The following is a 16,200-nucleotide window of genomic DNA, read 5'->3' on the forward strand; positions in this document are numbered from 1 at the left end:
CTATATGCTAAAATTCTCGGAGCTATGTGGTCTACAGTTAGGTTTGTATAAAACATCTAAGACTGTTTTGTTCATTGTATTACTCCCACTATGTTACAGACTTTTGTGTGAGAAAAGCATGTCTGAAGCGCAGCATGAGTATTTGTTGGGAGTACAGCTTGCAATAAAATAACAACTGCTGCACACTTCACAGATGATGACGTACATTTTCCCCTAGGAAATATATATGTACGTATATACCTACAGTCATGCAGTAGTAAGATACTGAGTAGCCAACCAGCTCAATAACTACTTATCCTAACAGAATCTCATTGAAATAAATGAAACTGCACCACTGTCAAGCAATTGTTTTTAAGGCCTAAGAGAATGCTACCTGTATAAGTATGTTGTCACACGGTAGCATTCCAGTCAGATATGGCAGGAATAAAGGTTTGCACGTTGTTTCCATCTCCTCTGTGTCCAGTTCATTCAAAAGGCGGGCCAAAATACAAAATATTTAATGGATGGCATTTAAAATGTCATTTTTTTTATGTTATAGACGAAAGGATGCTTTCAATCAGCAGGTGTGCCAAACCTGAGAAGAGGCAGTCAAGCCCCTTTCTTTGAGAATATCTGAACAGAAAGGACGAAAAGAGCCTCTCTGCAAACCCGAGACCCTATCGCCCTCCACTCCTTGACAAGTTTGAGACCACAGCGAATGTTATCAAGCCCCCCTGTGCAATATAAACGCTGACACAACCTCCAAACCAAACAAAAAAAAAGCAGTTGCAGGCTTCGCACGCTGCGTTATTGCTCTCCAGGGTGTATCGCTGGAAAGTACATGCCCACTTTTAATCACTGCTTAAAAATACATGGAGTGAGCGCACTGGAGATGAAGCGTTCCCGGTCCCCCTCCCCCAGCAGCACTCAGAGGCGAGGAAAACTCGCCGCCCGCCACACGACAGGACCACTTCCATCAGGCGCTCCTTAGAACTACATGGCAGGCGAGGCACATCTCTCTCCTGCTCCCTCTTTGTCTCTCTGCAATTTTTTTTTCTTTCCGTTTAAAAAGGCTATTTTTAGGCACCGGCGACATTCCTAAAGACTGCTTGTTTTCTGGAGGGGGGGGGAATGAGGGACGGAGGGAAGCTGCCCTTCTGAGGTGATGTCCACTCCACTGTGGCACAGCGCAGAGCCTGAAGAGCGAAGCGAGGCAGGGGCGGCCAGACGGACCCGAGCGACGAAGGCTCCTTCTCGCTCGGCACCTCCTTACCCTTTCGTCCAACCTGCAGCCTAAGAGCGGAAGCCCCCCTCGGCTGCCCGAGGCAGGGACCGTCCTTGGCTGAGCCCGGACCCTCCTCCTCCCGAGCCATCCCCTCACACAGCGACTCGCTTACTCATCAGTTCCCCGGCCGGGCGGTCGGTCGGTCTCACCTAGGCGCAGCGAAGCGGCGGCCGCGACGGTGGCGAGGCGAAGCTAACGCGGCGGCAGCGGGCAGGCGGGGGCTGCCAAGCCGGGGATATTTATATTCTGCAGCGTTTATCCCTCTCCTTTGTGCATCTTCCTTCCCCGCCGTGTGGCGAACGAGGCAGGGACGCCGCAGCGGAACCGAGCCGAGCGCAGCGCAGCTGAGCGCTTCCCTCCCTTGCCTGCCTGCCTCCCCCCCCCCCCCATCCATCCAGCCGCCGGCACCGCCGAGCGAGGGAGGGACAGAGGGCGAGAGGGAGCGAGGGAGGGGAGCGCGCGCCCCCCGCCTCCCATCCCCCGCCGGTGCCGCCGCCGCCTCTCCCCCTTTTCCCGCGCTCCCGGCCGCGTGCTCGTGCCGGGGTGGAAAAGCGGCTGCCGCCGCAGCTCGGCTCCCTGCGCACCCCACCCCGTTATTTCGTCCCGCCAAAGGAGGGCCGCGGCCGCTCGTCGTCACTCACCGGGCTCTCCCGTGCGCAGCGGAGAGGTCCGGGCCGTACGCCGCGCTGGTTCCGGCCGGGCAGATTGCCGATCTACCGCTGCGCCTCCCCCCCCCCCCCGCATCCCCTGTTACTATGGATATTCACCGTGTGTCTCCTCCGCTCCCGCCTGCACACGGAGAGGGAAGTGGCTGCCGGGCTGCTCGACGGGCGCCCACATACCGCCACCCAAAGCGACCCTCCCCGCTGCAGCGACTGTCGCTTCGCCGCCCTCGCCTCAGCCGCCAGAGGTCTACCTGTCACTATTCCGCCAGGGCCGGACTCTCCCCGCTCCTTCGGCTTGAGGAGCTAAGGGAGGTTCATGAAAATGCTGATTACACCCTGCTGAGGCAGGGAGACGCAGAGGGAGGGAGGGAGAGAGGCCCTCACGCGCCTCCGCGCTGCAGCCTTGGGGAGAGAGGATCACCCTCAGGGCGCCTACACAGCTGAGGCAAATGCCACCACTCCGGCGCGGAGCGTGACGCGCAGAGCATCCACCGCCACACAGGCAGACACAATTCAGTAGTAGAGTGGATTCAAAGGGCCGGGAGTAACGCAGTAGCCATTTAAAAGCGAACTGCGCCGCACCTGTAACCAGGCGGGGAGACTGACGCGCGTAGCTGCTGGCTACACGAATCAAGGGGCAATTCTGATGTTGTGCTGCCAAAGTGAGGCAGTCTCTGCTTCTGTGTGTCCCATCCCACCACCACGGTTTCCTCCAGTAACATTTAAGCACTCCTACACACACAACACACACACACACCTCTGCACGGAGGAGGTGCATTTCTACTGTGGTAGCTCACACGTTGTTAAAACAAAAAGGTTGGGTCTAAATTGCTAGTCCCTTTCTGGGATCCAGGGATGGGGAAAACACCTTGTGATTGGTGCTGCGTGCTCTTCCTATTCTTTTCTCTCATTCATATACATACATATATATATATATATATATATATATATATATATATATATATATATATATATATATATATATAAGCTTTTTATAATACAGCAAGATTTAAAAAAACACCTAGTCTATAGAAAAACAAAAGCAGAAAAAGTAAATGAGCATGTATAGAACAAGAAAAAGGGGAGGAAAAAAGAAGAAAAAGAAAAGAAACGAAAAGAGACAAAGAAAGAAAAAGGGGGTGAAATAAAAAGAAAGGGATCCGGATTCTCCAGCTGTCAGTTACCGGTACATAAAAAGAATTATTCAAAACATTTGCTCTATGATAACATTCAACTATTCTACTTTCTACAAACGAGCATTTTTTCTATTTTTTCCACTCAAATATCACGTTCACTTTCCATTTCACACAATAAGTCCAAAAGGGGATCCCAATTAATAATATTGATAAATGTCAGCAATAGTTTCAGCTTTATCTGCAACAATTTCAGCAAGCAATCCTGCCAATCATACATATTGAGCATATAAGAGTTGCTCTGCTGTGATCGTATCTTAAGATCATACTGCACAATCCCTTTCTTATTACTGGTCCACACCCAGCTCTGTATATTCCAGTTTCTACTTCCTGTGCATTTGCCATGTTTTTCCAGCCTTAATATTGACTCTTTCATTGGTGTTTCTTCCACTCTTTTTCCAAAAAGAATGACAGAGATTTAATAGCTTTATAGCCTGGGATCATGTCATGTCATAGGTAGAACTCTTCCTCTCTCAATTCCATCTATGTCAGATTATCCAGATCTTTCTCAGTCTCTGCATTTATAACTTCATTTTTGTTTTCCAAAATCTCAGCTTTATCATTTAGTCGCTTCATTTCTCCATTCACTTTTATAGCAGGTTCTTTCATTTCACCAGTTGTTCCTTCAAGTTTTGCCATAGTTTCATCTCTCAGTCCTGTCAGTACTTAGTCATCTACACCTCTATGTTATTTCTGATCCCTTTTTGCATTTCATTCATCTCTGGTTTAATTTCAATCCTTGTTTAATTCATCTTTCATCTGAAATATTCTATTTGTTCAGCAAATATCTGCTGAAGAATACCAACAGTAAGTGGTGTGTCCAAAGTTGCATTTCTTTCCTCTATCACTTTTCCCCTGGTACTTGCCATACTGAATATTAAGACTACTTAAAACATAAAGAACAGGTCTTCTCCCTTTTTTTGTCCCTGTTTTCCTGTTCTGTTTTTTGATATTGCTAAAAGTTATGGAATGCCAAGTTGTGTGCCGCTAGGAAGAGTGTAATAGCCATTAAGCATTAGAGCATGCTCCTCCAATGCTGAACTTCTTGGTTTATGTTTTGCATTGCTTCTTTAATCTAAGCCTAGATTCTCTTTCAACCCACTTGCAGTATGTAGTGAAATCACTGGGTGATTTTTCTTGCTGTTTCAGAATGTCCCTTAAGTGTTTCTAGTTATTGGTCCTGGTACTCCCTAGTGAAGAACTGGCACTGTGAAAGCCACCACCTGAAAATGTTTTGAACCAACAGTAAAAAGAAACCTTGTTGGTACTCTCAGAAAAAGCAAGCCTGGATCGTGCTGAATGCCAGGGCAACTGCAAGAGAGAGGAGTCTGTACATGCAATAATTCCCACATGCAGTCACCAGCTTTGAATACACATGGATGGACCCTTGTAGAGGGCAGCGGCAGGGCCCCCAACATCACACCTGCACCAGGCACCATAAAAAGGTAGCCTTGGAAAGCTGACCATGGGGGAGGGGAGTGTCAAAGGCACTTCTCCCCCAGGGCAATATTTATCCCTTATTGAAGTATTTGCAGAAAGTAGCTTCCTATCTCATCAACACTGATAATGCCAAGGTTGCAGGTTTGGGGAGATGTATATTTCTGCATTGCAGGGGGTTGGACTACATGGTCCTTAGGGTCCTTCCAACTCTACAATTCTATGATCTCAAATGAACCCACAAGAGGAAAGATGCATCTGTTTAGGGAAGTTTTTAATGTTTGAAGTTTTAATCTATTTTTAGTCCTCTGTTGGGAGCGACCCGGAGTGGCTGGGGAAATCCAGCCAGGTGGGTGGGGTATCATCATCATCAACAACAACATCATACTTGCTAGGGAAAAAGGAAGGGCAAAGTACAGAGATTCGGAAGACCAGAATATAAGACAAGCAGGACAAGTACACTAAAGGAGAGGGGACGCCTACTGCCTAGTATCTAAACTTACCAACCCCACATCTCTGACTTCATACAAATGACTTCATACAAATAAGATCCTTTACTTCCTTCAGTCCCTACAGCAAACAACATATAGTGTAGAAGCTGCATTACAGAGGTTGTAACATGCAGGGGAAATGGTGGTGGAGGATCCTAAAGTAGCAAATTTCTATGAATGCAGAGCAATCAAGGGGTAGCAGTATCCAGGTTCTTCAACCAAGGCTTTCACTTTTGCAAGTGCACAAAATTGCAAGTAGCCATGGTTATTAAGCACTCGCTTAACTCCTTATGAAACCACAGGAACTCAAATGTGTTTGGCTGGACTATGTGCAATGTGATTGCTGCAAAAATGCAACCCTTTCAGACTCTTGCTTGCCATGAAAAAAGGATAAATAGTGAACAAAATGGGAGAGGAATAATGGTCACTCACAGTAACAGGCACCCAAAGATGCAGAGGGGCAAATAAAACCTATATACTCTCTTCAACAGCTTCAGTTTCATTTCCTTCAGTCAAGCAACTTTTTTCTACATCGATGTTTAAATAAATCTAAAATGCAATAATTAAACAAAACAGCTACAAGTAAGATTCCCAAAGGATTATTTACTTTAGTAAATGTATTCCATTTAGCAATAAAAACATCTCTAATAAGGAAAAATGTAGCAAGGGAGTTAATTGCCTGGTAATTTGGCTTGTATGGAAATGAGTGCAAGGGCCTGCACTGGTCTCTTCCAGTTTAATATTTCCTCTTAACGAGTACTTTGGGTATTAAAGGTAAGCAGATTACTGGTGGAAATGAAATGAAATGTTGCTACATTTTGATAAAAGTACATAATTTCTCAGTTCCATGATCTTCTCTACTTCCCCACTTGCGCTAACCCCTGTGGGTCTGGTATTTTTTCTTTCCTCTACTTGTTCTTCTCAAAGGCTCGGATATAATTTGTTTTCCTCATGTTATGCTCACTTCAGCTTTATGTGTTGCTTTTTCAAGATAGAACCTTAGTCATCCTGGTGGATGACTAATGCCAAGGAATTTGGGGAGTGCAACTGGATTGGTTACACTGGACCTCTCTGTGGCTTTGAATATAATGAACTTAGGTCCCTTCTAGAGCAGGTCTGGGTTGGGTTCAGGAGGCAATTTCTGCAGAATTCCTGTTCTCAGAGATAGCACTGTTTCCTTGGGCTGATGGGAATTGTAATGCATGACATCTGGGCACCAGACTGGCATATGCTACTGTCTTGTCTCATGCTTTTCAACATCCAGATGAAACTGCTGGGTAGGTGGGGAGTCATCTGGAGATTAGGGCTGAAGTGTTATCAGTATGTAGATCACACTAAGCTCTACCTTTCTTTTCCAGCTCCTTATTCCCAGGGAGGTTGTGAAACTGTTGAACCAGTGTTCGAAGCAGTTTTTGGATGGATGAGAGTGTGTAAGCAATCCTGATTCCCAGGGGCATTCCAGGGTGGGAGAGTGTAGATCATGATGCAGCACCATTCATTAAGGCAGTCTGTCCCAAAGGAGACCATGCTGCTGTGCAGTGGCGTAGCGTGGGGGGTGCAGGGGGGGCCGGCCACACTGGGCGCAACATCTGGGGGGGCGCTCGCCGCCTCCGGAGTCGCCGAAGAGCCTCGGGCGCAGGCTGTAGCAGAGCCCCATGTCTCGCGGAACCGACGAGCTGTGTGCGCGTCCGGGCTGAAGGCGTCCGGCAGGCAGCGGCTCTCAGCGCTCGCTGCGGTCCCCGCGCGTCAGGGCCGTGGAGGGCGCGCCAGGCAGCCCCTCCTCACAGCCCTGCCGCCGCCGCTGCAGCTGCTGGGCCATGTTGCATTTTCCTCGCCTCTCTGCCCTCCTCCTCCTCCGGGCAAGCGGCGTCGGTTGGGCGGCAGCGCCAGCGGCAACTCGCCTCAGATCACCTGACACGGACCCGCCACCGCCGTGGCTACCTTACCGTAAATACCCCAGCCCAGGCAGCAGCAAGAAGAAGCTGGCAGCGGCGGCAGGTTAGGGGGCGCAAATTACTTGCCTTGCCCCGGGTTAAAAAAGGTAAAGGTACCCCTGCCCGTACGGGCCAGTCTTGGTAGTGCGCTCATCCCACTCTATAGGCCGGGAGCCAGCGCTGTCCGCAGACACCTCCGGGTCACGTGGCCAGCGTGACAAGCTGCATCTGGCGAGCCAGCGCAGCACACGGAAACACCGTTTACCTTCCCGCTAGTAAGCGGTCCCTATTTATCTACTTGCACCCGGGGGTGCTTTCGAACTGCTAGGTTGGCAGGCGCTGGGACCGAGCAACGGGAGAGCACCCCGCTGCGGGGATTCGAACCGCCGACCTGATGATCGGCAAGTCCTAGGCACTGAGGTTTTACCCACAGCGCCACCTGCGTCCCTTCATTTTTGCCCTGGGTTAGGGGGCGCAAATTACTTGCCTTGCCCCGGGTGCTGACAACCCACGCTATGCCGCTGTTGCTGTGGTTTTGTTTTGTTTTTGAACTATGACTTAGCCCTTCACTCAGTCTCTAAGGAAACATTTGCCCATCTGCTGCTTTCCAGATGTTTTGGGCTACATCTCCCATCTGTCCAAAACATCTGGAGGGAATCAGGATGGCAAAGGAGATAAAGAGATAACAGATTTCTCAATTAATGTCCAATTCATTTATTTTAAACAATAATTTTAAACAAGAAACTTGTTCCCACTCACTGTCTGGAGACCCTTGGAGTTCTTTTCAGAACCACTATTGGTACAAATGGAAGTAAAAACATGTCTGGCAGTAATGGTGGACCAAAATAAAATGGCTCAGGTGCGAACAAAGTGAGAGCAACTGGAAGGCAGGAAGTACAGTTAGTAGATAGCACAATAAATCACTGTCCATGTTAAAATCAAACCCACCTAAACCTGAAGGGTAGAAGTACAAAGAAGTGCTAAAAACATTCACACTAAAACGTTTTTTTGCACTGCTGTTCTGAATCTTTTTTTTTTTTAAGTAAGATTTTTTCTGCATTAATGGAAAAATAGATTAAGGGAAAAAAGCATGTGGTTATTGCAAAAAAAGAAGGATGTCATGCATATACCCCATTTAAAATGATTATGATACAAATGTATGGATAAACCATAGAGAAAACAGTATAAAAGGTTTGTCTGGACACACCTGATATGGCAGAGTAGAGCAGTCTTCCCCATGGAATGAAACAATTACAGAATAGACAGCACACAGGTTTCAATGACAGAACAAACTTCTTCATAAAGTCACACAACCATTGAGCTGTACCCAAGAGAAATTAAAATGTAAGTACCAAAGGCTAACTAGAAAAGCTAGGACAGATGATGATTCAGTCCAGAATATCATCCTAGAAAAAACATGATACAATACTACAGAGAAATGTAAATATCCCAGTGTTACAGCAGCAACACAAGTGCCAAGGACTAGAAAGTTCACAGATCCTTTTCTGGTTGTGATCTGTGTCTGTTCCCCTAGTCCTTGAAAAAATGTAGAAGTTATTTATAGAGAGGTCATCTAGTAATTGGGTAAGACAGCACTAGCTTGACTAATAAAAACAAGTTTGACCTAGAGCGCTTTATATGCTGAGAAGAAAAATGAGGGCCAACTAGCCGTGAAGTTAAATGCAACTTTGCATTTAATGTGCAAGCTTTTTTTTTTAAAAAAAATGCATTATTACATGCTTCCCTGACAGTTATCAGGGTCTCAGCAGATATGGATGGGGATTTAACCCTCTCTCACCCTGCTATGGTTCTGAGGAAAAATCTTCCTCTGAAAGCACCTCTGAACAAATGCTTGGTAACAGGCTCAAAGCTAACATAGCCCTGGTCGCATCTTCTTCTCTCTCCAATCCAATAAGCCACTGGCCTCTGCCCAAATTGCTCCCCAGAAACATCCTTTATGGGAGGCAGGAAGGCAGAGAGCATCTTTGCTTAGTGGGAAAATGATGCCCTGCAAACTATTCCTCCCATCAACAAGCCTCTTATCCTTAGCAGGCCTCATGTGCAAAGTTTCAAACTAGGGATGTTAGGTCCTGTAGTCCTAGTCCTGTGGGAAAATGACTCCATGTGCACAATTCCCAATGAAGAGGGCTTAGAGCCCAGTAATCCAATCTCATCTTCCACCAGCAATCACAAAGCAACACTATCACCACCACCTTATTCACTTTAGAAAGAGAAAGAACACTGGACCTCTGAAAACCAGATGTTCAAACAGCTGTGCAGGGCTGTTTAAAGTTCTTTCATAAACAATCCCACCCTCCTCTTTGAACCCCTGATTTCTGGAAATTTAAAGAGTAGTATGGTTCTGTTTGCAAAAGGGCTCAAATAGCTTGTGCTGTGCTTAAAAGTCCCAAAAACTGAGGCTTCAAAGTGCACAATCAGCTGACTTCATAGTTATGTCAGGTGACTGGCAGGTGGGGTCTCTTTTTTTTAGAGCTTATGTGTATAACCTATGACACCCCCCAACCCCCCCTCCACAATCTACTAGCCTTATATTACATCCTTCAAGGATTTTGACTATGCCTGTTTTTTAGTCCACTGCAAATAGAAAAAATAACCCTTCATTCATGACTGGTGGACTGTATTTGGCTTGTGACCAGCAAAATAGCAAACTCAAAGGAATACAAGTCTATGCCAGATTTATGTTAAACTAGATTGCATTATCTGCTCCCTTGAGTATTGTCTTTCTTTCTTAGAATGGTCTCTCACACTGCACAAAACATAGCCCATAACATTCAGTAACCTTGTTCTATTATAGTTTGGAAGTTGGAGATAAATATTTTCTTTGTTAAAGCACAGAGATTCAGAATTTGCATAATTCAGTGAAAATGTGTCTCAGCATTGACAGAAAATGAAAATTTAACAACTGCATTTAAAGTATAAAAAAGAGAGGAGCTTCAGAATAATCAGCAGTTTGAAGTTGTTTTTGCTGACTAGAATATGAAATTGGCCTGATTCTGCCTGTCATTGATATTGATAGCTTTGCTCCAGATGTGTCCAGCATAATCTACATAATCTCTTCATTACATTATATTGCCCTGTTTATTTGCCAATTTAAAAAGTGTATGGAATTACTGAATGCACATGTGGCAGCTGTATGAGAATTTCTTGTCAGTACAGCAGTTTCTTTATCTAAAGTGGGGTACTATGGTAGGAAAGTATAGGTGTTGTGCTAGGGGAACCTGCACAAATCTGGGAGGGCTTTCAATGTGGATTTTCCTGAAGTGCATAACTTGCTGCACTTATAGGTATGAAGTACTTCATAGTATCTCTTCCTTCATCCTGCTGTATGTGTATACACATAGCCTAGGGGGTGCAATCCACATGCCTTTAAAGGCAATGTCAAATCTCTCGTTAATTTTCATGGATAAAGGCTGTACCATAAATCCTTATCTTGTTACTATTGGGAGCAGCACAGACAGAAGAAACACCATGGTGCACCTGTAGCAGCAAAACCAAATGCCTTTTTTTGCCCTATCTGCAATGAAACCTGTCTCTCCTGTATCAGTCTCTGCAGCCACAGCAGGGACTGTAACTCTCCAAGGGTTTTACTTCACCCCTGAAGGTATACGCTTCCATTGTCCCCTGAGACAGGTAAATGCAACACACTTCAAATAGGACAGTGTAAGAGAATCAGATCCAGGGGTGGGCAAACGTTTTCAGCAGGGGGCTGGTCCACTGTCCCTCAGACCTTGTGGGGGGCCGGACTATATATTTTTTTTGGGGGGGGAGAACGAATTCCTATGCCCCACAAATAACCCAGAGATGCATTTTAAATAAAAGCATGCATTCTACTCATGTAAAAACACCAGGCGGGTCCCTCAAATAACCCAGAGATGCATTTTAAATAAAAGAATGCATTCTACTCATGTAAAAACACCAGGCAGGTCCCACAAATAACCCAGAGATGCATTTTAAATAAAAGTACACATTCTCCTCATGTCAAAACACGCTGATTCCCAGACCATCCGTGGGCCGGATTTAGAAGGCGATTGGGCCTTAGTTTGCCTACCCATGAACTAACCTGTTAAATGCTCTAGGAGCAAAAAAATTTAAATTATTTAAAAATAACTTTAAATATTTTTCATTTTATTCTTTTACCTGCTTTACCACTGCCTTTTACATTCTGTATGTACTGTATTGTAAATCAGTGCAGTGCAACCAGGTGTCATAATACATAGCATAAAGAGTTTCTTTAAAGCTATTGAAGTCTATGTTGGAAGTTCTGCTCATTGTACTGGGACGTAATTTCTCATCTGCCTATTATGCAATTAAAGCAAATGGCAGGACACCAAGTGATCTTGATTCCCATTCAGGGCTGAAATAACAATGCTGTTTTTCATATTGTGCACATCATATGAGCTCCTTCTACTTCAGTAAAATAGGATTAAACCAAATAACATGATTGCAACTGGGTGGTATATCTATACAGCGCATCCCTGGATAAATTAAACAAAATGCTTTCTGCTAACATTTTGTTACTCCTATGCTATTTTTGGCACATAATTATCGAGAAGAAAAAATGTAATCTGTACTTGCAAGCAAAACAGGTAAATTTTGGCAGTGTTCTTAAGCTGCTGTCAGGTTGAGAAGTAATTAGTTTAGACTTCTTTATATAAAAGGTTTGGAAATCACTAAATTATTTTGATGCTTATATTTCTCTTGGCATTTTGTACAGGAAGAGACCCAGCAGTTTATTATTATATTGTTGTAGGTTTGAGGAAGGGACCCTCAAAATCCTAGAAATGAATAAATGGTAAGATTTTGAATATTTGGGATATGAAGGGGAAATAACAGCTGCAGAGGAATTCCTGGGCTAGCCTATGCAAAGAAAATGACCTGGCCAAGCTAGGGCCATTAAGAAGCAACACAGGGCCACTGAGGGACATTGGCAATGCAAGAGAACTGTCCTTCCCCCCTGCCCTGAGGAGTGAAGAGAGACAGGGGATTTGGAAGGTTGTCAGGGTAACTGGGCAAGCCATCATAGGAAGGGTTTGGGGCCTTTAGCAGGAGGCTTGAAATAGCTGAGAAAAAAGGGCAGAACGATCTGGGCTGGCTTGCTGAAGGCAGGATGGGAGAGATGCCTCCAGTGCTGCGGGGAACAAACCCTACTGAGATGACCATGATAGATCTGGAACCCCTCCATCTAAATTCAGCTGTATGTGGATAGATCATAGTTCTTAAAGCTACAACAGATGGCCCCCTCCTTCAATGCTTAGATGGTTATAAGGATTAAGCCTGGGTTGAAGAGCAGAGTTGGCTGCTAAGTAACCTAGGAAGGGGAGAAAAAGCAGCAAGGAGAGGGTCAGAGAGCAATGTTTGATTTCTGCTGGAATTCAAGGCTGTGGTTATGAGAGAAGGAAGGCCCTTTTGAGATATTGATGCTGTGAACCCCTTCAGCATAGGAGCTGGTTGTGTATATGTGTAAATAAACCCTATATCTAAAAGACACAACAGTCTCCACTGTGCTTCATTTCCAAAAGGAAACATGAGTCCTGGGTAAACAGGTGGAACCCCTGGAATCTCACACTGCTCAGAGATTGAGGTGGTGTGCAACAGTATCCCCATTTTAAAACACTCTCAAACTGTATTGTAAAACCACACTATTTGTATAATCCAGCTGTTTGTTTTATATGCACAGAATTTCAACAATCAAATCTCCTCACCCTGCTTATGTTATCTTTCTTCTAACTTGGGAAGCATTTCTGCACTATAAGTCATAGCTGTCAACTTTTCCCTTTTCTTGCGAGGAATCCTATTCAGAATAAGGGAATTTCCCTTAAAAAAAGGGAAACGTTGACAGCACCGCTATAAGTTGAATCCAAAGTTCTGATGGACAGAATTGCACATGTAGGAGGCTCTCATCTGAAAAGTGGGGCAGGGGGGGGGGAGCTATTTCTGCTGATTCCTCCTTCCCTTTGCTGCCATCTGGAAAGCTGCTATGGAGAGTTGGAGGAGCCACTGGAATAGGGTGGGATGGAAGAAATCAGCAAAAATTGCATCCCTCCCTCCCCTTGCTGCAGTGTGTGCCTCTCCTACACCTTGGGCTCATTCCAACAAACATTGACATATAAGCTCAACTTTCATTCTGCAAATAAATAATAATAATAGCACATACTTTTACCTAGTTACCTACAGGTTGAATGTTTGAAACAGGTCAATCTAAAAACATCAAACCAAAGTGCTGAAATTCTGAAAAAATAAGCTAGAAAATATTTTTGTAAGGAAAATGAATGGCAGTAGCATATATTACTATTCCCCCTTTTACTTCTTGAAGAATGTCCTTCAAGAAAGTGACACTGACTGACAGGGTAAAACATCAGTTCTTAAAATTTGCAAAATAAAGCCAACAGAGGTCAGGTCCTGATATGACCCTGGATATCTCATGCGACTAGCCATTGCTGTTGGGCTTTGAATATGAACCACCTACTACATTGAATATTATATTTTTTAAAATGGCATCCTCCCAAACTGTCCCCAAACTGTCAGCATTCTGACATAATTACTAGTAGAAGATGGACTTTCGGAATAGGAAATATTAAACATTTCTCCCATACTTTTAAAAGGACTTTGGAATTTTCATGGTAGTACGACTTCTACAGACGCCTGTTCTTTTCTTTCAATTGTGAAAACCCACCATCTGCTGAAAATGAATCCAACAACTAAGCTTTTCTAGTGCTAGAAATATTTTATGTAAAACTGTTTATCTATTGTCACCTCTCATGTCTCAACAACAACGTGCAAAATTTTCACATTGTGTGGGTTGGCTCTATCATATTTGCCATAGTTTGCCACAACAGAGTCAGTGGACCTAATGGACGTAGAAAGCTAAGTTGGAGAACTATCCATATAACCTAGACAACCTGTGTGAGGCAAAATATTTACAAGTTCCCAATACACAGGAAACTACCATAATACCAAGTTAGACCACTAGTTCATCAAATTCAGTATTGTCTACACTGACTGGCAGTGACTGGCCAGGATTTCAGGCAGGATTCTTCCCCAATGCTACCTGGAGGTGCCAGAGATTGAATCTGGGACCATTTGCATTCAAAGTGCTCTACCCCTGAGTTTTGCTAAAGTTGCCATACTATAAAAATAATCAGTTAAATGAGTCTTTGCATTCAAAGTAATTCAGTCAGAATTCAAGGAAGGTGGGGCTGTGGAAAGTGTCGCTACAGTCTTTACACAGTCGTTTACGCAATAGCAGTAAATGAGTCCAACCCTTCCTAGGATGATGCCTTTTGACACAGCAGTCCTGTCTCCTGTACTTGGAGTCAATCTACCGTATATTCAAAAATGCTATCCTTTCCAGACAACCCATATGGAGGAGTGGGGGACCTTGGCTAATGAAGAAGAAGAAGAAGAAGAGTTTGGATTTGATATCCCGCCTTTCACTCCCCTTCAGGAGTCTCAAAGCGGCTAACATTCTCCTTTCCCCTCCTCCCCCACAACAAACACTCTGTGAGGTGAGTGGGGCTGAGAGACTTCAAAGAAGTGTGACTAGCCCAAGGTCACCCAGCAGCTGCATGTGGAGGAGCGGAGACGCGAACCCGGTTCCCCAGATTACGAGACTACCGCTCTTAACCACTACACCACACTGGCTCTCATGAACAGTATGATTCTGGGGTTGAGACCTAATTACACTGGAATCAGATGTAGCTCTGCCTTTATAGTGCGCAAATGTGCTATGTTCCTCATATTATGGGATTTTTAGAATTCTATCCCTTCCCTATCTGACAATATCATGATTATTTAATGACTACTGCTCTTTAGCCTGAGAGGAGAAGACTATGGAAGGATATTATTAACTTCAGCAAAAGCTTGTTGATAGCTATTTTATTGAATTCAGCTAATTAGATTTGGACTATTTAAAAATATCTACCTGATAACAGTTTTGCACCTACATTTTTGCCCTTTTTTGTCCCTTAACACTCATTTAATGAGCCCTTCACACAGTTCTTGCACACTAGGCTACCTCTTTGCAATTTCTGGATGGGTTTTAACATTTTATGTTAGATCTGCACACCAGATCCTACTTAAGATCAATGTTATGAGAACAAACGTATACCCCCATTAGGTGACCTAGTTACAGTTTATTAAGTTTCAATACCACTGAAGCGACAGTAGGAATGTAATTAAAATGCTTTACTAACATAAACCTCGCCAATACAAAATCACAGAAGGGGGTCAAATGCAGAACATGATGCCAAACCCAAGAGACTACAAGGAACTTGGTTCAGGTACAGCAAAGAAATGTAATAATTGAAATGCAAAGTAAGAAGGGGTAACCCATTAACTAAGGTAGAAGATCTGCAAAATATTTGCCACCCTGAGCTCCTCTGGGAGGAAGGGTGGGATATAAATTGAAACAACAACAACAACAGCAACAACAATAGTAGTAATAATAATAGCTATTTTGTTCAAACTGTTGCAAGGCACTACTGAACCTCAACTTTTCACGTTATTCCTTACCCATTAGTAACATGTGCATGTTAGTTACTTGTTTACAGTGAGGACTGGTATAGATAGGCTATTTAACATCTGATCAGTCCAACTAATAGATGAGCAACATAGACATCCTCCCTCTTGACATTTGTAACTACAGTGCTTTCTTCTCACTGCTGCTGGTTGTACATATTCAGAATTGTTTCATTTCCCACTTCAGTATCAAAATATTTAATTATGCTATTTAAATTCAAATGCTTTGTGCTTAACTCTAACAATTTTAATTCTTTGAGTATTAATCTGGAAAATCAATTAGTCCATTAACTAAATAAAGTGGATTTTAATCCTATTTTAATTGGAAATACCCCTACTAAATGGTTTGAGGCAGATGGCTTTATGGTAAATTATGACATTGTGTACTCTTCTCTCTCACCCATTGGTTTATTTCCCTAATGTTTGGCTTGGTTTGGTTTTTTTCCAGTCACCTGATGCTATTTGCTCTGTTACCTGTTGTAAACTTTTTAACACCTGTTTTTACAATAACAAAAGAGGTGTGCATGCCCCCCAATCTGATATAAATGCTTTTTCTATCAAGAACACAGAAGTATATAGGATTCAGAAGAACACATTTTCTATCTTTTCTGATTCATATTATATAGAATTAACCAGAAACTTAGGCAATATTTCAACAGGCTAAAACTATTTGGGATA

General features: G+C 44.0%; 1 protein-coding gene across 16 annotated transcripts in view; it reads right to left on the bottom strand.

Moving 5' to 3' along the window:
• ANKS1B (ankyrin repeat and sterile alpha motif domain containing 1B) overlaps positions 1-16,200 on the bottom strand; it is a 321,126-nt gene that overhangs the window by 64,603 nt on the left and 240,323 nt on the right. Inside the window, exon 1 of one of the 16 annotated variants that reach the window (XM_053406687.1) lies at positions 2,032-2,174. The exons of 12 other annotated variants lie outside the window; for them this stretch is intronic. The gene's annotated coding sequence lies outside the window, so the exon portion shown is untranslated. Of the gene's footprint in view, positions 1-1,376; positions 1,658-1,905; positions 1,996-2,031; positions 2,175-16,200 lie in introns of those variants that run through there. 3 more of the 16 variants (XM_053406683.1, XM_053406684.1, XM_053406685.1) reach the window with 3 other exon arrangements.

This window comes from Podarcis raffonei, chromosome 10 (genome assembly GCF_027172205.1).
Source record: "Podarcis raffonei isolate rPodRaf1 chromosome 10, rPodRaf1.pri, whole genome shotgun sequence".
Classification (NCBI taxonomy): Eukaryota; Metazoa; Chordata; class Lepidosauria; order Squamata; family Lacertidae; genus Podarcis; species Podarcis raffonei.